General features: G+C 36.3%; 2 long non-coding RNA genes across 19 annotated transcripts in view; one reads left to right on the top strand and one right to left on the bottom strand.

Moving 5' to 3' along the window:
• Positions 1–22,283, top strand: part of LOC106039409 (uncharacterized) — a 319,959-nt gene that overhangs the window by 272,344 nt on the left and 25,332 nt on the right. For 5 of the 6 annotated variants that reach the window (XR_010833405.1, XR_010833406.1, XR_010833408.1 and 2 more), the window contains 4 exons: positions 3,794–3,879; positions 5,598–5,676; positions 17,751–17,849; positions 19,301–19,536. This is a non-coding gene — a long non-coding RNA (uncharacterized lncRNA). Of the gene's footprint in view, positions 1–3,793; positions 3,880–5,597; positions 5,677–17,750; positions 17,850–19,300; positions 19,537–19,960; positions 20,145–22,283 lie in introns of all 6 variants that reach the window. The other variant, XR_010833403.1, reaches the window with a different exon arrangement.
• LOC106039407 (uncharacterized) overlaps positions 1–22,283 on the bottom strand; it is an 88,243-nt gene that overhangs the window by 5,750 nt on the left and 60,210 nt on the right. For 4 of the 13 annotated variants that reach the window (XR_001209222.3, XR_007164475.2, XR_001209223.3 and 1 more), the window contains 2 exons: positions 20,231–20,325; positions 8,447–8,533 (listed from right to left, as the gene is read on the bottom strand). This is a non-coding gene — a long non-coding RNA (uncharacterized lncRNA). Of the gene's footprint in view, positions 1–5,275; positions 5,352–8,446; positions 8,534–14,516; positions 14,595–20,230; positions 20,326–22,283 lie in introns of all 13 variants that reach the window. The other 9 variants (XR_001209225.3, XR_007164476.2, XR_007164474.2 and 6 more) reach the window with 4 other exon arrangements.

Genomic DNA, 22,283 nt, shown 5'->3' on the forward strand with positions numbered 1-22,283 from the left:
ACACAGGAACAGCGTGTCAGTAATAACTACTTTTCATTCTTAGTTTCCCACTGGGATTTAAAATAGAATCTGTTTTGCAGATAGCCACACTACATTCCTAAGGCAAGTCCAGTCCCGCTGTAATTGCACTGGCTCTGATTTGTTTTCTAAACCACCTGTCTCTGTAGTTTATTTTAAATTTTATGTTGAACACAAAGAAATCTGAAAATGTCCTCAGTATCTATAAGCATTTAGGACACAGACAAATGAACTATTTTGAAAAAACACAAGTACAACAAGAGAAGTGTAATATTTACATTGGACCTTTACATTGGAAAATCTGTCACATATTTGTTTCTCTGCCTTACTAATTACTTTTATATACTACTATTGTAATTATTGCTACATATGTTTTTCAGCGAAGGCAGTACCTTCCCCTCTTGTCATGACTGCATTTCCAGTTACTGTCAGTGCAAGGTCTGCCCTCTATCACAGACTTCCTGTGCTTTAGGGCTTACCAGAATCTTGACAGCAGTAGCAGGTAGCCAGGAGAGATCACTGCTTAGCATGCTTTATAATATTATTATTGTACCGCTTTTCTGTGCTCCTCCATATTTTTGTCTCCGCTTTTCCTGTTTGTGATGAGACTTATTCCTAAAAGGGCACTCACAGAAATGTAGGGTGTCATAACACCTTTTAGGTACAGTGAGAGGCGTATCAGCTCCTTGGACAGACCATAGGTGAGTTAAGGCATTAAAATGGAGTACCGAATCACCAGTAGGAGACTTCACCCTGAGAGCAGTCAGGAGATGCTAGCTCTACTGGAAAACTTCACAGTGCTTCATGGCTTCTGGGGACCTGAACTCTTTACAGCACCAAAATGCTATAGTGCTAAAGCAGTCTGTGACACTAGATCTTCACATGTTCACTGGTCTTGCTTTCCTTTCCTCTTACAACTGCATTCTGGTTACCAGAAAAGATAAACTCATATGTCAAGGTCAGATGGGAGTCATGGTGCCCTTCGCACCAGACACAGTCCCTCAGTGTGCATTTGCAGGTCACTTTCTAAATGTTCAAGTCTTTGTTGGTAGGGTTTAAGTCTCACCTTCACTAGGTCCTAACTTTCCATCCTCTTGAGACTGATAAATAATTTGAACTTTGTCCCAAGGAAACCAAGCAGGGCTTTCCTTTCTTTCCTCACTATGATAGTACAGTAATTAATTATGAAGTGAGTGGTCCAGGTTCACTTGTCTGTTTTAACTAGCAATGTTCATGTCTATGTGGCATGTTGTTCTAGGAGATGCCCTAACTGACACAATGGGATGGAGAGAAAGGGAGCAGAGGAGAGTAATCTCTCATGCTCATGTTGAAATTGTTCCCCAAGGGGGAATTCAGGATTAGTTGAGCTGAAAAGAGAGAACAAGTATGACTGATAGGAAATTTAGTACAGACAAGCAAAAAAAATCTACACTTAGAGAAATTAGCAACAGTAGTACAACCGATCATAGCAACAAGTAGGCTGCCACACTGGAAGGCAGCAGTACTGTAGGGAAGGATCTGGAAGCTAGAATTGGTCACAAGTTAATTAAAATATGACATGGCAAAAATGACAATACAACTGTGATTAGTATGACTTAAATAAGACTGATTTGAGACCTAAGTAGTAATTATTCCACTCATCTCAGCAGTGGTTAGTGCTTGACTGGAGTGCTGTATTTGTGAATGACAAAGTTTTAGATAAATATAGACAAATTTTTGGGAAAAAAAATCCCCAAAGAAGATGAAAAAGTGGTTTCGAAGGTATGACTTAGGAGGAAGAAAAATTGACAGCATTTTCCTTCTTTAGCATAGACAAAGTAAGGCTTCAGGTAAGGTAGATATAGCAGTCTTACAGTGTGTTAGTGGGTGCTTAAATGAAAACAGTGGTCACTTGTTTTGCATACCTAATACAACAAAATATTAAAGGTCCAATTTTCAGTTAAAGGGAAAAAAAAACCAACGTATCTAATTCTGGAAATTAGCATTTTAGAAATGCTTCTGAGCATTATAATCCTTTCATACCTCTTGGAACAGGGTTATGAAAATGAATTCAAGAAAGGAATGGCATATGAAAATGAATTAAAGCTTCCATTAAATGATTTGGTGTCTAATTCTGATTCTTGATGACATTGTTCACTGATGATTTAGAGCTGCAAGATGTGGAGAACAAACTGATGTATGCAAAGAGAGCCCTGTGGGATTAAATATGTCTTAAACAGAGCATAGGCTGTGTGCCGGACCTCAGCATGGGAGTGGATGTAATCCTGAATGAACATTATAATCACAAAGAAAAGAACCTGTTTCGTCTCAGAAAGTCTTTAATCAAATCACTAGATCGTAATTGAGTATGACTTCATCTATAAAAAAAATTACTAAGGCTCTAGGGGTTAGAGAACTCTTCCTGAAGATTAAGATTTGGTGGGTTAACAAGTATTTAAAAATAGGTATTAAGGTAGGTATTGAAAAATCTAGTTCAGAGATCTGCAGTAATTACAGCAGGCATTTGGTGCTATACACTTCAGAAAGTTACTCTTTGAGATTTCATTGTTATTTGTTAATTGCTTGACACTTTCTTCATTAGCTTTTAAGTTTAATATGATTAGAAAAAAAATCTATTACTCCTCTTGTAAGTGCAGCATCATGTGTGTTGTTTCAAAGAGAAGTTGTATCTGTGACCATGTGGGAAAGATCAAGAGGTGAACAGACAATGGTATGTCAAATATGTGAGTGATATGACAGCAAGCATTATATATGCCTGATTTCAGCAAATCAGGTGAAAAGAACACAATTACAATGCCCCAGATACATAGCATTCTTTGTTATCACTTCCTTTGGGCTTTCTTATTTTCCAGAGTGTGCCACAAAGGCTTTTCTGAGGCTGCCTCTTGCTGTGCTGTTTCAGGGCACTTACTAGCAGTTGTTTACCACTTATTAGGGTGACTACTCATAAGGATGAATCATCATGGCAGTAACTGGCAGCAAGTAAAGGCTGGGAGCCTGAAAAGTGAAGCTGACATTTTCTTAAGATGACTTGATTTTACGTAGCAAACTTCATGCAAATAACATAAATCCTTAAAGGGGTATTATCACTATAGCCGTATTTGTCTCTGTGACCTTATTACTTAGTACCTCTGACCCTAGTCAGTGACCTATCAGTGCATGACAGGGAGATTTAGGCAGTATTTCTCGCTATTAGCCCTTTGGTGCATCAGAAATCTGTAGGGAATGAGGCTGGGAAAGTCACAGCTTCTATTTCTCGCTAGTTTAGTGAGGTTACTGATTAACTTTCAAAGAGATCACTTGATTGATTTCTTGGCAAGCAGCCATTGCAGAATTCCTCATTAGGCTGTCTCTTTTAATCTGTCCTAAATTATAGTGATGTCCAGGACTGAAAAGAAAAGAAATCAACTTTTAAATCTGTTTCAGACAGAATAGAATGAACAGTTTAGAAAAGGGTTTAAGTATGTACTTGATGTATCTCTAGATACTAGTAGTTCTTATTCATAAAATGCTTAGGTCTGTGGTATTTTGTTGCTGTGTGTATAGTACAGCAAACTTGAAGAAGGTTTAAAAAAAAATTGGTAAAGTTACACACTATGGAATAAAATAAGACCCAGACAAAATCTTTGCTTGCATTAAGTCTTTCTCCCCATTTTTCATTAAAAAATGAGCAACAACAACAAATAAACGAAAACAAAAAATAGCTCTATAATAAAGTTTATATGGGTAATTTCAGTTATTTGCATTTGCGTAAATACTCCGTATCTCACTATAGCACTGAAACCTGGGAGATGAAAATGCGAAACCTGGGAGATGAAAACGTGAGGTGTAAGAAGGCACCTACAAGCCAGTTGAGAGCAGGTGAATATATCTGAAAATTGTGAAAATATATCTGTGACCTGTCAGTTATTTGGAAATCTTTGATGTGTGTAGAAGTTACTCTAGCTCTCACAGCTTGCTTGTGAGTGCTTTGTTGAAGCAGACTGTGTTTGTCTAGTTGGTTCTAATGGAATGTTTCTCTTTGTTGGAATGCAAAACTGTTAGTACTAGATTTAGAACATGAATGCTCATAAACATGTTGTGAACTCTTTGCCATAGACATTTTCTTTTCCACGGCATTTATCCATCATTTAGTGAGACAAAATCCTGACATAAAGGTAGTCCAAAAAAAACTTTGGCAAATAGTTTCCAGTTCTAATCTAAAATTTCTTGGACTGTCCTTGCAAACAGGCTGTGTGGCTACCAATATGTGCTAAGGTCATATGTGGAGAATTCAATCAGTATGTCTTTGTCTTTTACCTAAGGTACCTTCCTTCCTCATCTACCTCTCTTGCCCCTCATTAAAAACAACATGCTAGACTGAATGTATCTATGGCTCTTATTGATATTGACTTCTAAAAGTAAATGGTAAATACCTATTGGCTTCATTACATTTGCACCCACTTCATGAATATTCATTAAAACAGCAAGAATATTAATGATAAGTAAACATAACAATATTAATGATAAGTAAACATAACAGAGAGATCAACAAGAACAATATAAAAATCAAACCACACAAATGTCAAGCCAGTGCCATCACCAACAATACCCTGGAAAATATTTTGCTGTGTTTTTAAAATTATTTTTACTTTCTTTAAACAACTATTTTCAGCATTGTTTCATTTCTTAAGTCAAAAAGTCAGTTAAAATTGTTCAGTTTTCTAAAGGCGAAATTTTAGGAGATAAACGTTATTTGTCTGTAAGACCATTTGGGGTTGTAGAGACAGAATTGAAGATTGAATATAGTGACCTTTTTAGAATATTTTGGTACTACAATTTCCCAGTGAAGTAAAGACATTTAAGTGGGATGATTTTTTTCTTTATTCTCTTGATGGTTCTTTCTCAGAAGGTATAATTTAGCTGATTTGTTTGATTTTTGCTACTATTTGTAGAGTAGCAAAAATATCAAAACAAGAATGTCATCATGTGTATCTCTAAAGAGGTCATAGTAGAAAAAAGGCAGAAGTATATTGAATTAAAAGAAATAGATTGCATGCTATTTTCTGGTGTATCTTTCTCAACCTGTCACATCTGTAGCTATTGTTTCAGACTAGAATTTCTTTGTTGCTCTGTAACACCTCACAAGAAAGCACACGGCTGAGTCAGAGATAATTGTGTTCTGACTTACAACTTGGGTTAGACTAACTGGCTGTTCACATACCATCGTTTAAATACCCAGTAGAGAAACAAGATTCACTTGATTAGGTAAACTTACCGTATTGGGAAAGACAATTTCTTATATTTCTGAGCTTTTTGTTCACTTCTTTGGGTTCCTCGCTATTCTTTTATGTCTATTTAAAAATTGTGATATAATATGGTAGTTACTATTAGTATCAAATGTTCAGGCTAATGGTGCCACACTTTTATATATATATTTTATATATATAATATATATTTTTTTTCACACTGTGGTTTTGTGGTTTTATGTAATATACTGTGTTTGAAATTAATCTTGTAAAACTGTACAGTAAAACATTACTTAAATTATTTCTGCTTTGTTTAACTTATTTAACAATCAGGCCTCTCTTGTGTTCTAGGAGACCAGTTCTACTGAGCTACTGAAAGTCCATTCTTGCCAGACAATTTTAGATTTGTGAGGCTTTTCTGGAGTCCCAGGTATGTTAATTAATTAATTAATTTTTTTATAAACTAAATAAGGTTCAAATAGAGAGTCAAGCTCATTTAGCTAAGTATCCAGTAAGTCCTACAACCTAACTTAGTTTTCAGCATTTTAGGAGAATCATTTCTAAAAACAGGAAGGATTAAAATTCTTAAGCAGGGACAATTTGTGTCTGCTGAATGATACACCAGTTGGAGATGTATGATGCGCTGCTGTTCTTGGGGATATTTTTATTTTTTAGCAATTTTGTAGGATCTTTATATATGTGTTTGTCTGGATATTCTATTATTTTTTAAACATAGTGAAGTACTGCCTAAGTACTACATCCAGACTGTTTTAAACAATGTACAAATACACATTATGTAATTTTTTTAAAACACTCATTAGGTTTCCTTAAACTGTGTTATTACAGTAGTGGTCAAATATCTGTCAAAATGAATGACAAAGCCAAACTTCTATTGAATATGAAGCTCAATATTTGTTCCAAACCACACCTATAAATATTTTCCTTGTGTAATCAATGTTGTCATTCTACTTTGAAATTCTGATTATGTATTCTGCTTGTATGAACCTACTTTAATCAGAACAGATATTAATAAGAAAAATAATATTTTTATGTTCTCTTCATATTTATATTCTCTTCTCATTATTTTGTGAGAGACTGACATTACAAGTACTTTCATTAACCTCACCTGAAGGGAAAATATTCTAATATTGTTTTCTGGATATATTTATTTGGCAGAAGGATTTCAGTCAGAATTCTACTCCTGCAAAGGCATATGTTCTCTCACTGGGTTGTGTATATTGTGTTTGTTTAAGGCAGGAAGGCTGGTGGGAAGATCAGTGCTCAACATTCTTCTGTGCTTTCCATACTCCTTTAGTGCAGCTGTTTAAAGCCAGCTAAAGCAACCTATCACAGTATTACACTTTTGGTTAAAAGTTCCTTCTTTTATGCCATAATAAGATGAGAGAGGGTGAAGTGTTAAAGTGATGTATTTCATGACTTCCGCATGTGATTTTCTTGATTTCTGCAAAGGCAGTGCACATTGACTGAACTGTATCAAATTTTTTATTCTGACAATAATACCATACATATTTTTTTTCATTTAAACTCAGTGAGGGGGCCGGGGGAGTGGGTACACAAAACCAAGTAAATTCACATTTCAGATGAGAATGTCAGTCATCATTTTATATCTGAATTATTTTGCATAACACAAAGCTCAAATGTATTGCCCTAATATAAAATGGTCCACCAGTAGCTAATGTCAGTAGAGTTAATGCTGTTCCTAACAGAGATGATTTTCATTTACAAAAAAACAGACTGAAATGATTTTGATTGGTGTTTCCAGTCTGATCATAATTCCAGATGCATAACACATTGAAGTGGAACATGATCTGTGTGTAACCTCGCATAAAAAATAATAGTCATCATCAGTAAAAAACACCCCTCTCTCCTGCACTTCTTTACTCAATAGCTCTGTGGAAATGTGTCAGGATAGCTGGTTGAGGGCTAAAGGGACCTTGAACTGTGAGAAATATATGCTGAACTGTAGCAATTAAAATAGCCTACTGTATTATTACCAAGACTACAATCCCTCAGTAACATGAACTACCTGAACTTTTTACATTTGCTTAATGCTAATTCTATGGCAAGAATATTGTTTATGCTGGCTGTGCATTTGTACGTCATTGCTTTTATGTTCCATTTGGCATACTGCATCAGGAGGTGTTTAGAGATTTCACAACTCTTGCAATCCTGGAAATAGTTATCTGCAGGGTGCCTTTCACTGATGAAATTTTTCTGAAGTTTGCATTGGTACAGTTGTAACGTGAGCTATAAAAATTAATCTAGTAACACCTTTACTCAATATTATACTTTTTTATTTCCTTAAGGACTTTGATCATGCCTTGTACAAATCAACTCAAACCAGTCTGTGACAGGCATGAATTTGAACCTTGAATTGTAAAGAATATCTTGCAAAATATTTCCTCCTAGGGAAGCCTCTTTTAGCTGGTCTCTTTTTAATGAATGGTAAATTCCTAGAAATGTCATAATTACTTACAAGTATATTACTCTTCAGATTCATAACCCACTTAATTGCACCTCAATGTTTGCTTGTGGATTGGTATAAGAACTGCTTATATCTCTTGTTACATTTGTTTACTGTTGTTAGACTTTTGATTATATATTTTTATCCTTATAAAACCTCCTTCTGGAGTTTTAATACTTAGTGGGGGAACACAGAAATTAAAGTTAAGGGGCAGCACATTTTTCCGCATGACATTCCTCTCATACCTGTCTGAAGTCAGTAATAAATTTCAGACAATTTATTCCATAATGAAGATGATTCTCTTTATGTCATTCAAAGTTTGTACGTGAGTACAAATGAAACTGTCAGAGTACCTATCTAATTACTTACTTATTGTCATCCTGGCAGTATTGAAACAACTCATCAATATATTCTACAGAATCAAAGCTACTGCGTTTCCATTTGTTTTAATTGTGTAACATTGTGGAGGATCTTTCATATCAGAGAGATTTTTAATTGCGCTATTCTAGACAGCTGCTTTTGGTTCTCACAGTATCTCATACAAAAACTCTTAAACCCCAAATGCTTAAAATTAGATCATTCAGCAGAGCTTTATTTGCTATTACTTGGGCTTTGTTTTCAAACTGAGAAATAACATTCACCAGAAGATTGGAGATTATAAACCATATGCTCTTATCTGCTTATAGAGTGCAAAGGAAAACAGAACAGCTCTTACTCTGTGTGACAGTAGAGGATTGCTACTTCAGGGGAAAAAACCCAGCTGCTTTCTTCAGTATTTGATTGCCTCTTCAACATGCAGGTTCTGTGCATGAGACAAAACATTAATTTCTCAGAAATATGGCAGAATTCACAATGTTGTCATATAATAAGTGTACTTCAGAAAGCAAAAAGCATATATATTAGATTGTTATATTTTGATAATGCCAGTAAAAATAAGGATCTAGGTTTGGTCACTTGAAGGAACTGCATATACTGACTGCCCTTTACAAGAATTTGCACATATTAGTAACACTTTAATTCTAAACTAAAAATCCAGTCCTCTTCAGGAGTATTATTTGATGCGATGCATGGTATAATTTTTCTTTCTTTTTCTTTTTTCTTCTTTCCCCAGTAGAGAAACAAGCTATCTCTATAGATCTGAAAATCACTAACGACTCTACTATGATGCAGAAAAAATGATTTGAGATGACCAGCATATCTTGCTGTGGTGTTCACTTATATTGTATTCTGATCAAAACTACTAGATATTGGCATTGTTAACAACTTTCATACTCAAAAGAACTAGTTATCCTACCCTCTGTAACTGGGATATATATACTATATGTCCTGACTATGAATGACTGTGCCAAAATCTAATTAGGACACAGAGTGAGAAGTGCAGCTGCTGGAATTCTCCCTTTCAAGTAGGGATCAGAACAGAGTTTCTGTTTGCTCTTGGAAAACCAAAACAGGCCTTTGAAGGGATTCCATTTCTTCAGTCACATGGCTGCAAACCACAACATTTTAATAGTCTTCCTCATTTAGTACTGTAAGTTGCCAGAGTTCTGTAGAAAAGAATTTACCAACACTCTTTTAAATGACTCAGTGCAAAACCTATCCCTGTTTTTGTGTGCAGCATGTATTTGCAAGAAGACAAGTTCTTGTTTCGCTTTCAAAATCTCTTAATGATTCTAATTTATTTGCAGTTTCAAGCCTTCAAGACATTTATGTGATTTAAGCAGAAGTGAATGACAGTGTAGATTGTTCCCTCTTCAGGAATCTTCTGTCTTTGCACTAATCTTCCGTAACAAGATAAAGTGAAGCAATATATCCTCCTTTGTGTCAATCACCAGTTTCCTATTCTTGAAATAAATCACTCTTGTTTACCTTAGGTTCATTTCCTTCTCTTCCTGGCTTGTCTTTTCTAATATTCATTCTAAAGAGTAACTAAAAAGTAAATGAAACTAAGGGAAGTGGAGATAGGAATCACTATATAGTCATTGTATCTCACCCTAATTGCAGTTTTCATTATTCTAATAGTAATTATTCATGTCACGTTGTATGGTAGACAACATAGTCAACACAGACAACCTTATCTTCACTACTAGTATGTTGAGTTCTCTTTTGCAAGTCATTTTGAACAATTAATGATACTTATATTTGTTAAAATGAAATTTAGAAAAATAAATAATTCTAATGTGTTTCTCTGCAGATAATTCATTCCACTGAAACAATGTCACTAACCAGAAGGCTTTCTTTCATGGACTTAAAGGCAAAGTTAATATGTAATCTCTATTAAACACCCAAGCTGACAAAGTGCTCTATAGCTACTGTTTTTTAAAATGGAAATAAGTAGATATCTATTTTAGAAATGGCTAGTAGTCATTTTTACACTAAAAGCCCCTCTAATTTAGGGAAACTCAGTCTTATATTGTTGATAACAGCACAATGAGTCTGTCGTGTAACGAACATTTCCTGATACAGTTCTGAAGAGCACAGATATTTCTATTCTGTTTCATGACAATGTTTTAAAGCCACACATTTGCATTGATGCTTCTCTCCAAGCCAGTCAACTAATAAATGGTCTAGCAAGCTGTCTATCTCTGGCTGGTACAAATGCTAAGGAACACCCCACCTGTATATATATATTATATACATAGATGCATAGAAATAATAAAGATTTTGTCAGAGGTTTATCTGGATGCCTTTGCCTTCACTTATAAAAATAAAGTAGAACTTCCCTCAGGTTATGAAATCAGTTTTCCTATGTTTCTGCTTTTTATCAAAAGGTAATTTCCATGACAAGTTATGTAAACACGTGTACTTTGATAAATGCTCTGGAAGAATACAGACTGTTGTTTTGGAAATTGACAGAAATTTATGAAGTGTTTTATCAACATTCTTACTTTAAGAGCAGGAAGACCCATACTGGCCAAGAGTATTCCAACTGAGGTGGAGGGAAGAGTTTCTTCCTCACCCCTAATGTTTAGTAGTTACTTACCTGTCTCAACAGGTGGCAAGTAACACTCAATACAAATGTCAGGGAACAGCAACAGAAAGGTCTGTCTAAGTTGCTCAATATTGGCTTAATACTGTTGGTACTAAAGTTACTAGGAAAATATCTTGCAGTTTTCTTTGAGGGATAGAGTTAAGTACTTTTTGAGAACTTGAGTATATGCATCAATTAAGAATTAAGTATGATACAGCTGTTAACAGAACTCTGCTTCAGTTGCAAACTTTTCTGAGGGAAACTATCTGCAAATTTATATAACTACCGTAGGGGGATCCTGCAGGGTTGGCTGCAACTTGTAGCTATGTGGAGATCAAAAGGTTATTTAGTCCAACTGATAAATCTGGTTTGGGAGACTGTGCCTAGCCCTGTGTGTGTGAACCAGTGCAATATAAATAAAAATCATGAGAATACAGCGCATCATAGCTTTCTCTTTTGTCTGCCCATCTTTTCATTTTCTCTGGATTTCCAGTTTTCTTTTTCTTTTTTATCTTTGTTTATTTTCTGGGGCAAGGGGGCTTTGTAGGTCTTGTTGCTTCTACTATTCAAATATTAAAGTTATAGGCTGAGATAAATAAAAATCATCCCCTTCTTTTTGTTGGCTTGGCATCAATAACCAGGTAAAGAATACAATTCTAAGAACTCTGCTAGCATCAGCTGATGAAGCTTCTGCGTGCATCAGGGTCTTGACTTGGTAGATTTCTGTTTGTGAAGTGAAGAGTTTTTGATCTGGTAAACCATGAAGAGTTGGACCAATTTCAACTCTAGTTAAAATAAGGAAAACCTTAGTTTTGGAGAAGTAGAAAAGGGTAAAAAAGAGAAGGCAGAAATTCATGTTTAAGAGTCGATCCCAGGATATTGCAAGCACTTTAAAAAAACAGGTGAATATTATGGAAATTGTGTTAAGTCTTCACATCATGTGATTAGAAAACTCAGGTTTTACAGACCACAAACTGAGAAATTAAGAGGACAAATTAAAATTGCTTGGTTGTTCTTTAAAGGTAGCAGTATGCTTTATATCAAAGTAAAAACTAAAAATGCAACCACATATTAAAATAATCAAAATTTCTTGAAATTACTTTCATCATAGTTATTTAAATAAGAGTCTGTAGCTCCACGTGCATCAGTGCAATCATTCAAAGTAGCAGTATAGATTTGCATCTAGGCCAAATATGAATACTTTGGTCATTCTGGCTCTTCTTCTGGCTTCAGGCTCCCTGCAGAAGGCAATTTAACAGAAATAGCAGGGCTTCAGACAAAGCTCTAGGGTTTCCAGGGGAGATTTTTAGTTGGAGACATTTGGGGGTTTAACTAAGTTACTGGTATTCTTCTGCTTGAGAGTGATACGTGCAAAGGAGAATTAGGTGAGGGGGACAGCAGAAAAGCGTATGAACTTTTTTTTCTGATTCTTTTATTAGACTGGTGGTATGATGCATACAACAAAACATGTTTGTATGATAATAAGGATTCCTGTTTTCTGGGAAACTAGCTGTACCTGGATTATTGTGGAAAGTTGTGTATTTTCTCATTATGGTAGACCTGTGTGTGTGTTTGTGCATGGTACAATGTGGTTATAGACATAATATATCAATATTAAATATAAAATTTATATGCATTCATATTTTGAGAAATGGTGCATTTGTATCACTACAACTAATGGTCATTACATATTAACTGCGATTCTCTTACTTTCATCAGTGTTAGTTCATAAAACAACAATTTTCCCACATGAACGTGGCTTTCTGAATTCCACACCATTAGTTTAATTTGTTGTTTCCAAACTGTCAGAGCATTAAGTGAACATGAAGTTTAGTTTGAAAGAAGTTTTACTGAAAAAATATACAGAATCACAGAATCGTCTAGGTTGGAAGAGACCTCCAAGATCACCCAGTCCAATCTCTTGCCTAATACTAACAAGTCTTCCACTAAACCATATCACTAAGCTCAACATCTAAACGTCTCTTAAAGACCTCCAGGGATGGTGACTCAACCACTTCCCTGGGCAGCCCATTCCAATGCCTAACAACCCTTTCGGTAAAGAAGTTCTTCCTAATATCCAACCTAAACCTCCCCTGGCACAACTTTAGCCCATTCCCCCTTCTCCTGTCACCAGGCACGTGGGAGAACAGACCAACCCCTACCTCACTACAGCCTCCTTTAAGGTACCTGTAGAGAGCGATAAGGTCGCCCCTGAGCCTCCTGTTCTCCAGGCTGAACAACCCCAGCTCCCTCAGCCGCTCCTCGTAAGACTTGTTCTCCAGACCCCTCACCAGCTTCGTCGCCCTTCTCTGGACTCACTCGAGCACCTCCATGTCTTTCTCCTAGCAAGGGGCCCAAAACTGAACACAGTACTCGAGGTGCGGCCTCACCAGAGCCGAGTACAGGGGGACAATCACTTCCCTAGACCTGCTGGCCACACTGTTTCTTATGCAAGCCAGGATGCTGTTGGCCTTCCTGGCCACCTGAGCACACTGCTGGCTCATATTCAGCCGACTATCAACCAGTACTCCCAGGTCCTTCTCTGCCAGGCAGCTTTCCAACCACTCATCTCCCAGCCTGTAGCGCTGCCTGGGGTTGTTGCGCCCCAGATGCAGGACCCAGCACTTGGCCTTGTTGAACTTCATGCAGTTGACCTCAGCCCATCGCTCCAGCCTATCCAGATCCTCCTGCAGAGCCTTCCTTCCCTCGAGCAGATCGACACACGCACCTAACTTGGTGTCATCGATCTCCTCATCCAGATCATCGATAAAGATATTGGAGAGGACTGGCCCCAGTACTGAGCCCTGGGAGACTCCACTAGTGACCGGCTTCCAACTGGATTTAACTCTATTCACCACAACTCTTTGGGCCCGGCTATCAAGCCAGTTTTTAACCCAACGAAGCATACGCCAGTCCAAGCCACGAGCAGCCAGTTTTTTGAGGAGAATGTTGTGGGAAACGGTGTCAAAAGCCTTACTGAAGTCAAGGTAGACCACATCCACAGCCTTTCCCTCATCCACTAAGCGTGTCACTTTGTCATAGAAGGAGATCAGGTTCGTCAAGCAGGACCTGCCCTTCATAAACCCATGCTGACTGGGCCTGATCGCCTGGTTGCCCTGCAAGTGCCACGTGATGACACTCAAGATAATCTGCTCCATGAGCTTCCCTGGCACTGATGTCAAACTAATAAGCCTATAGTTCCCCGGGTCTACCCTCCGACCCCTTGTAGATGGGCGTCACATTTGCTAGCCGCCAGTCGACTGGGACCTCCCCTGATAGCCAGGACTGCTGATAAATGATGGAAAGCGGCTTGGCCAGCTCCTCCACCAGTTCTCTCAGTACCCTCGGGTGCATCCCATCCGGCCCCATCGACTTGCGCACATCCAAGCTCCGTAGCAGGTCGCCAACCATTTCCTCATGGATAGTGAGGGCCATATCCTGCTCCCCATCCCCTTCCACCAGCTCAGGGTACTGGGTATCCAGAGAAGAAATCTATGAAAATAGCCAGAATATTTACCTCTGCTTCTGTCCTCAAATGTCCATATTTTGGGACAGTAAAGATTTGTGAATAGTATTTGGCAACTAGTTGTAGCGTTTAAAGCATGTCTTTCAGTTTGAGAGATTTAATGAACCCATAGGCAAGACTGAAGTTTTTTTTTTTTTTAGGGCTGTTATATTGTAAAATATCACATGACCTTTTCTAGCTTTGAACTTGAAATGGCAATAGCAAAAAGCAAGGCACAAAATGTTTGCAAACATCTAGCAAGAGCAAAAGCTTTCACATCCAGCTTTGACAAAATTCAATCCAGTCTTTCACCTGCGTTTTATGTTCTTGTTCTTATGTTCAATGTCTTCCATCACTTTTGGGTGAGTCTTGGTGTTTCCTTGGGGTTTGCTAGAATAATCAAGTTTTATGATGATGATTTTTTTTACGCAATGCAATTGATTAGACTGCTATATTTTCAGCAGATATATTGGACTTCTACAAATACACACACTGCAAACTCACAACTGAAAGAATATGTTGGAGAGGATGAAAACGTAAAATGCAGAAATGCTTAAACATGAAAGTATTATTAAATCAGATGCCAGTGGTGTTTGTTCAGTGCTAATGGAGAGATCTTGAACAATGATTTGTAGGTTTTCACGTTGTTATCATTGCTATGGATTCTTTTTTTTTTTTTCCTCTCCTGTCAGTGCAACTTGTATTATTTCTTTCATTCCACCTCAGATCCTTCCTCTTAATGTGGTAGGGTTGATCATTGTATATTGTTTTTCACAGAAAATAACAAGCCTGCTAACAAAAAAAAGAAAAAAATCAAAGAAACCTAAAAGATTTGAAAAAGAAATTGTTGTAATCAAAAATTTTCACATTTTTATAATAAAAAAGCACAGTAATAGTTGAAAAGAATAGCTCTGCTTATGTTTGCCTTTGAAGATCATAATAATCAATATAAATATTGGACCATATAATTAATAACCAGAATCAACAGTATGACTGGTTTATAATTTTTTTTAAAATAGGGTATTGCAGACAACAGATCCCAAATGCAGACAGACAGATTTGTATTAATTTATTTTCTTCCCTTCTGCTAGAATAGATGTTTTTGTGCTAGTTTTACAGGGGTATTCTGGGATCCTGGGAAAATTAATTCAGACATAAGGCTATTAGTGGATATATGTTGTGTATCATAAAAATAGCCTTGAGAATTTGAGCATTTTTCATCTACTGATATTGAAGTTTTCTTAAAGGGACAAAGCCCCTGATACTTCTCAGAGGAACTGGAAAAATATATGTGTTTTTTTATTTTATTAAATAAAAATGGAAAAGTCTTTTGAGAATCAGGGTGGACTAAGAATTTCAGCCTGGATGCTCTAATTTATCCATGTTGTGCTGCTATTGCTATGTGAAATAGGCTGAGCTCACTACGGGCGTAATACTGGCAGATGTACTGCCTGCATCAGTGATCTCTCATCCTCCATGCCAGTGCAGCAAATATACAGAGAAGGTGTTGAAGATGACAGTTATAGATAGGTTTGCGAATCTTGCTATTTCTTTCAAGATTAAAAAAAAAAAAAAAAAGGCCATGCAAAATTCTCATGTTTTAACAAATTCTTGGATTAGCATAATGCTGCAGCAGAGAGCAGAAGAGTTAAACATTTAACTTAAGAATTTATAGTGGCTCTCATCCACCTAAGCCATTGATGCGTTGGGAAGCTGCATGACACCTTTTCAGTTCAGGCTCACAAGCTCTCTCCCAGACAATACACCGCTATGATTCAAAGGTTAGCATTTACAGGGAACCATTCCCAGCAGGCAGTTTGGGTGTGATCACCATGCTTTGAACTGTAAGGGAGTTTAATGTAAAGGATAAGCCAAAGAAAAGTACATGACCAATTTCATTTACTTGTAGAGATGGAGCCTTTGTCCCATGCACTTCTTATCTGGTGGTATAACAAATAATAGCTTGATTGCCCTTTCTGGCTGTTTAAAATACTTTTATATTGCTATCTGAACCCTCCTAATAGTGATTACTTGGTTGGTATCTTACTTAGAAGCACTTAGTTCTTATCATCTTAACAGTATCCAACATTTCGCTATGCAAATCCTTATTTCAGCACCTCTTTATTTCAACCAACAAGTATGCAGCACATACGTTTCTTTGAGTACCCGAGAGTTTCTGCTTTGCAGTAATCTGTGCAATCTATACAGGTCTCTGCTTTACTGATAACTGCCGGAAGACAGAACTGCAATGTGGATGAATTGGTTACCTTTTTTTCGTGCTATGATTGATTTCTAGTGGTTTTTAATCTTTTCATGAGCACCCCTGTAGATGTGTACATATACATATTTTCCTCTCATGTGAATTGCTTACAGCATATTTGGGTTTCACTTCATTTTTTTTTTCTTCAAGTTTGTCATTACGCCATTGCCTTTTTCCATGCTTAATCTTTTAAAAGGGGCATGGTTGTCCAAAATATTCTGAAATAGGCAAAACATAATCTGTTCAGATCAATTTCTTAAATCTTATCCTAATTAAAATCATAAGCTTTTGTGACTTCTAATTTAGTTTGTAGGAAATCTTTCAAAGACTCTATAAAAAATCAAAAGACATTGTTTTATCAATTTTAATGTGTACATTCCATTTGCATTTAAGTTGTAAGTAGCCCAATTTAAAATAGTTTATATTTTCAAGTTACACTTGTGTTTGAGAGCCCTAACATGTAGTTCTTTCTCAGAATTGGCTGAAATTTTGCTAGTGGATTGCAATTCTTTGCAGTGAATACTATGCAAAGCCATTACAAAAGTGCCACAGTTTGCTTGATTATGCAATATATAGAAATTCCTAGTGGGATTTGTAATTTATTGCTATACAGAAATTGAGAGAGACAGGAAAAATGGAAGGAAAAAAGGCATGGAAAGTTAAGACCAGAACAGTTGAAAGAGAGGGGTGCTGTGGAGGTACTAACACTACCGTTATCACCTATTTTTTAAAAGCTTTCCAAATGCCTTGTAAATCCCATGAGGGAATGTGTGTGCATTGTGTATGCAAGTGATCAACATAACCACTACAATCCACCACTGTTGACATCCCTGAGAGGTACATAAAATGTGCTTAATTAAAGTTAATGATCAAACACCATTGCAGACCAGGTACCCCAGATGGGTTATAGGAGATGGTATACCTGTGATGATAGGTGCCTTAAAAATACCCTGTTCAGAAAGACAGGTGAAACATCAATGACAGTGTGAATGACAGAAAGCTCCTGAGCAAACACTGACTCCCTTACTGTTCGTGTAAATTTATCTTGGTTTGGGTCTTATCAGAGAACTTGTAAAATCCAATTATTTTTCCTCCTATTTCTTACAGAAGCGAAATCTCCTGTATGGTAAAGTAAGAGAGTATACAACTTTAAGTATAAAAATAGCTTTACTGGCTTCAATACATTAAAATTACATAGGTTCAATTACCCCAGTTAATTTATGACCATTGATAGTTTGACCACCAGGGAAAGCTTTCTAGCATTTACGTATCTTCTGCTACACTAGGTGAAGTGATAATGCTGTGTGTGCACAGATCAAGTCAAGATTTGAAGAATCCCAAGAGTATCAGTAAATCATTAGGCTCTTTACAAAGTAATAATTAAGGTAAGTGGTAAAACCAGATGTTTAATTGTCCTTGGATGTTCTGATCAGTGTTGCCAAAAACAATAGTTTCTTCACATTGCTTAAGTGTATGATCACAGCTGTGGTCCTCCATACAAAATTTAAAGAAATGTTATATTCCATACACACAAAAAAGAGAAAGCTAGAAAGCTGAAAATAAACTGAATTCTTTAAAATATATATATATATTTAAGTTTAGGAAAAATACAGTTAATTCTCATTATGACAAAATGATTATCAGCTTTCAGAAATTTGTCTTGATACCTTAGCTTTCCATCTTCACTTAGATGTCAACAAAAAGAAATAGAAGTTCAGACATGCCCCAAAATTTGTGTCCAGGTGTAAATAATAATAATAAAAAAGTAATGATGATGATGTAAACTCTCAGTATTTCATATCTTTAGAATGAGTTCAGAAGTCCATTCTAATTTCATTAAACAAAAGACAACTCCGGTAGTAATGGAAAAAGGGAGATAGTATTTCTTAGGCAATCAATCTTTGCAGTTACTCAGAGTTACTTACTCCTGGATCTTATCAAGTCTCGATCCTTTCTATATCTATTCCCCCAGACATCTTCTGTCAGAGTGAGTGTCTATTTTAGCCTTTTTTTCTTAAAGCTTCTGTGTCTGAAGATTGTAGTTTAGAAGAGACTGACTAATGATGTGATTTTTTCAACTCAGAATTCATGTTTCTACCTTTGTTTTCTGAAGGGAACTTGCATGTTTTTTTTTCAGTGCTCTACTTTATGGAGAATATCAAAGATGTGTATTTTAGAATCTGGAAACTATTCCAAGCACACAAAGGGTGAGAAGGTGATTGGCAGTAGTCAGCATGGATTCACAAAGGGGAGGTCATGCTTGTTAGACTTGAAAACTTTCTATGATGAAATGACTAGCTTGGCCGATGAGGGGAGAGTAGTGGATATTGTCCACCTTGACTTCTAATTCTTGCCGACACTACATGTTTCAAATTATATTAATTATGCTTATGCATACTTTTCTGATGTTCCATGAGTTCTCTCAATATTGAAGCTCTGTCTCTGAAGTTCTCCCAGATAATTTAAGAAATGTTGAATTAGAATATCAAAGCATTTTTATTCTTCTTCTCTAGGATAATTAGGAATGATTTAGTTTTGCTGGAGAGTAATTTGGGTCAATAGTAATAGACACCCAAGAATGTTTTCTCACCACTAAAAGTATGACCTTAATGTAATTTATATATATATAATATATATATATATATCAATGTGAATCAGGCACTGTTATCATCATAAATTCACCTTTCATTCTTATTATTCAGGAGTCCACAGTACAACTTTACAGACATCTTTAATGCAGCTTTAGTGTATCGGACTAGATTCCAATGAGAAGAGGTCAATGCAACCTCTGTCTTACTTTGCCTACACTGTAATGCATACCGTTCTGCTATTTCAGGAATCTCTGGAGTGTAACATAAACTCAGATTTAATGACTTGGAACCTACTGTTTCAACTGCTATTTTGACAAGCTGTTGGCCTGCTATAGCGTACACAAGACTTTCATCCTTCATGGAGAGTGGCTAAATTGGCAGCAGGTTTTACGTGCAAGTTTAACATATTTTCCCACATGAATGTTCCGAGAGAAAAAATGATGAGATGTACAGAACTAAGATAGTCTTCAGTACCTGACAAGTAAGTGGTCATCAAGTTTATTTATAGTATTATCATAGATATGAAGTGTTTCTTAATAAGAACTACAATGTTAATAAGCATAAGAGCCAGCTGAAATAGGAGAATTTTCAACATATTTCTAATAACTGTCCTAGACGTATGAACACAGCCTCCCAATACTGCTGGATTTAGTAGAAATCAGGCATCTTTTTTATCATCAATGATGTGAAAGTTAATTGCACTTTTCTAACTACAGATGGTCTAGAGGATGGTGTATGATATACTGTAGGATATCACTGTGATGGTTTTGATCATTGGTGGCAAACTTCAGGGTAAAATTGGTGGTTAGAGTATTCTTTGAAGTGAGACATACACCAGAGTTTAAGCTCAGAGTTTAAGCTGTCCCGTTACATTGTGTCTCTGTTTTAGTTAATGCTGCTTTCAGCTCTTCACAGGTTCCACTGGTTGCCTGGGAGGCATTTCCTTTCCCATGACCCTTATCTGTGCTTCATGAGGACAAACGTTTGAGGTGCATTGGAAAGAACAAATGATTTTGTAACTGAAGTCTTAAAGCATGTTCTATGCATCAGTGAGTTACAAGGAGCAGAAAATGAGAAGTTGCTATGAATGTTAGTACATCAGAATCTGGTTGTGTTTACAGAAGTCTAATCATAGATATGCCTATGTCATCTATATGATATTATTTTGCCAGTACCTTGGTTTTACTGAGATCTGCATATTATGTCCTTTTGTATCAGTGCATGGTGTCCTTGACTTGGTATATGATTGTTAGTCTAGTTCAGCTAAACGCTGCAATGACAAAGTATTTTTAGATAATATGATAATAAAAATCAGTTTCACTGGTCAGTAAAAACAGTGAACAGGCTAGATATAAAAAAGGAAAATGCAGGACTTAGCCTTCCGCCTGTGCACTGCAGTTCTCCTTTGTACTCTCTTTTTGACATGAGAAAATACCTGTATCCAGCAGCCACAAAGTCAATGCTGTGGGAAGGAAATATTGATGTTTGGACTGGAAGGAAGTGTTGTGCACTCTTTCCAGGTCACTCTAATGAGTGGAAGAGCAGAACCTGACTGCTCACTTGATAAGCATCTGCCAAACAGTCTGGAAATAATGCCTTATACTGCATTAGCAGAGAGTTGTTTTGGGAATGACAGAAGTGTGGATTTTCTCTGTCAACATAATATTATAACGAGTGATTCCTAGGTGAGCAGTGTGGGAAGAAGAAACTGTCAGAGGAAATATATGAGAAAAGCATTTTATGTCACTGTATTTTGGAAATCAGCTGTATTCTTTTACCCTTTTGGGTTTGTTTTCAGAGAAAAGTAATAAGAAAAAACAAAACTCGAACTTAAAGACTAAAATTGTTCTCTGCTTTTCTCAGACAGCAAAACTGATGTCTCTCTTGCTACTTCTCCTATAGGATGTAGCAGTAGCTGCAGATTGGTATAAGCAAATTATTCAGTCCTGAACTGAGGGATTGCTTGTTTACCATTTCAATTACAATTAAAGCTAGAGGGAAATACAATGCATGCAGGAATTCTAAGTCCCAGGTTCCTTCAGAAATAATGTCAGCATTTGAAGTTTCTTAAACATACAGAGCTTATTTTGTCCCATTCGTTCTAGAACGTTTAAATAAGTGAAATGTTCTGCTTAAAATAAGCTGCTATGATCTTTTTAATAGAGAAGATTCTGTGTTTGAAGCTACAGTCATTAAATGTTAATATAATAGTTAAAAATGAATGCATTAAAGAACAATGATCAAACAATTATATTTCACTTTATAGATTCAACTAGTTAGTCTATCAATTGAAAATTAATTATTTTGTATTTAATTGCAGGTCATTTAGCATATTTGTATTTTCCTAGGAATTTGCTAGTCAAGTATCTTGTTAGATTCTCTTTGACTGTAGTTCATTCAATAAGTTTCAGTACAAGTGGATTACTTTAGAAATACAAGTTGATTACTTTAGAAAAGACATGTTCCTTCCCAGAGCAGTTTCCTGCAGAATCTAAGTCTTGGCTTCTATCCTGGAAACCATTTGACCACCAGAAACCATTCATGGATTTGGCTTTTTCACCTGACCAAATTAAGACCATCTAGAAAATGGAGCAGCCTCTGCAAGCGCATTTTACAGATTGTCTTTGGAAACTTAAAGTTAGTTTCTTCATGCCTAATGCTGTTGGACAAAATCAAGAGGCCAGAAACTACAAGCATAAAAGTTACAGTATGCTTTCTTTTTAAATTATAAAACTCAAGGTCAGACTAATTCTGCTCTTCCCAAATATATAAAATGCTTATATGTGATTGACAGAAATATTGGTGATTTAAAATGTTTTTAAATTCTAACTTCCATACACAATCACTATGATTTTATATTTTTTGCATCTCATCATCAAATGAAATGGGAAGGTTACATCAAACATGATTCCGACATAAATAGTTATTAAGCTGACATCATCAGAGTCCTGGGTAATACAATATTGATTTACTATCTGATTTCTGCTGTGGAGCCTTTCTTTGAGACATCCATGTGCAGGTAGACTTTGCTGCCAACAGGAGGAGATGACAGGGGCTAGACTGAGATAAGGTGAATTTTTTTTTTTTTTTTTTTTTTGCTATGTGAGACTGCTTTATCCGTGCAGCAAACTAGGATTGTCCTGAGAACAATCAGTAAACATAATGATCTAATGGGGGAAATGAAACTTAGAGATGTGTGAAGACACTTTTCCTCCAGTACAAAGTGAA

The sequence above is a fragment of the Anser cygnoides genome, chromosome 8 (genome assembly GCF_040182565.1).
Source record: "Anser cygnoides isolate HZ-2024a breed goose chromosome 8, Taihu_goose_T2T_genome, whole genome shotgun sequence".
NCBI lineage: Eukaryota > Metazoa > Chordata > Aves > Anseriformes > Anatidae > Anser > Anser cygnoides.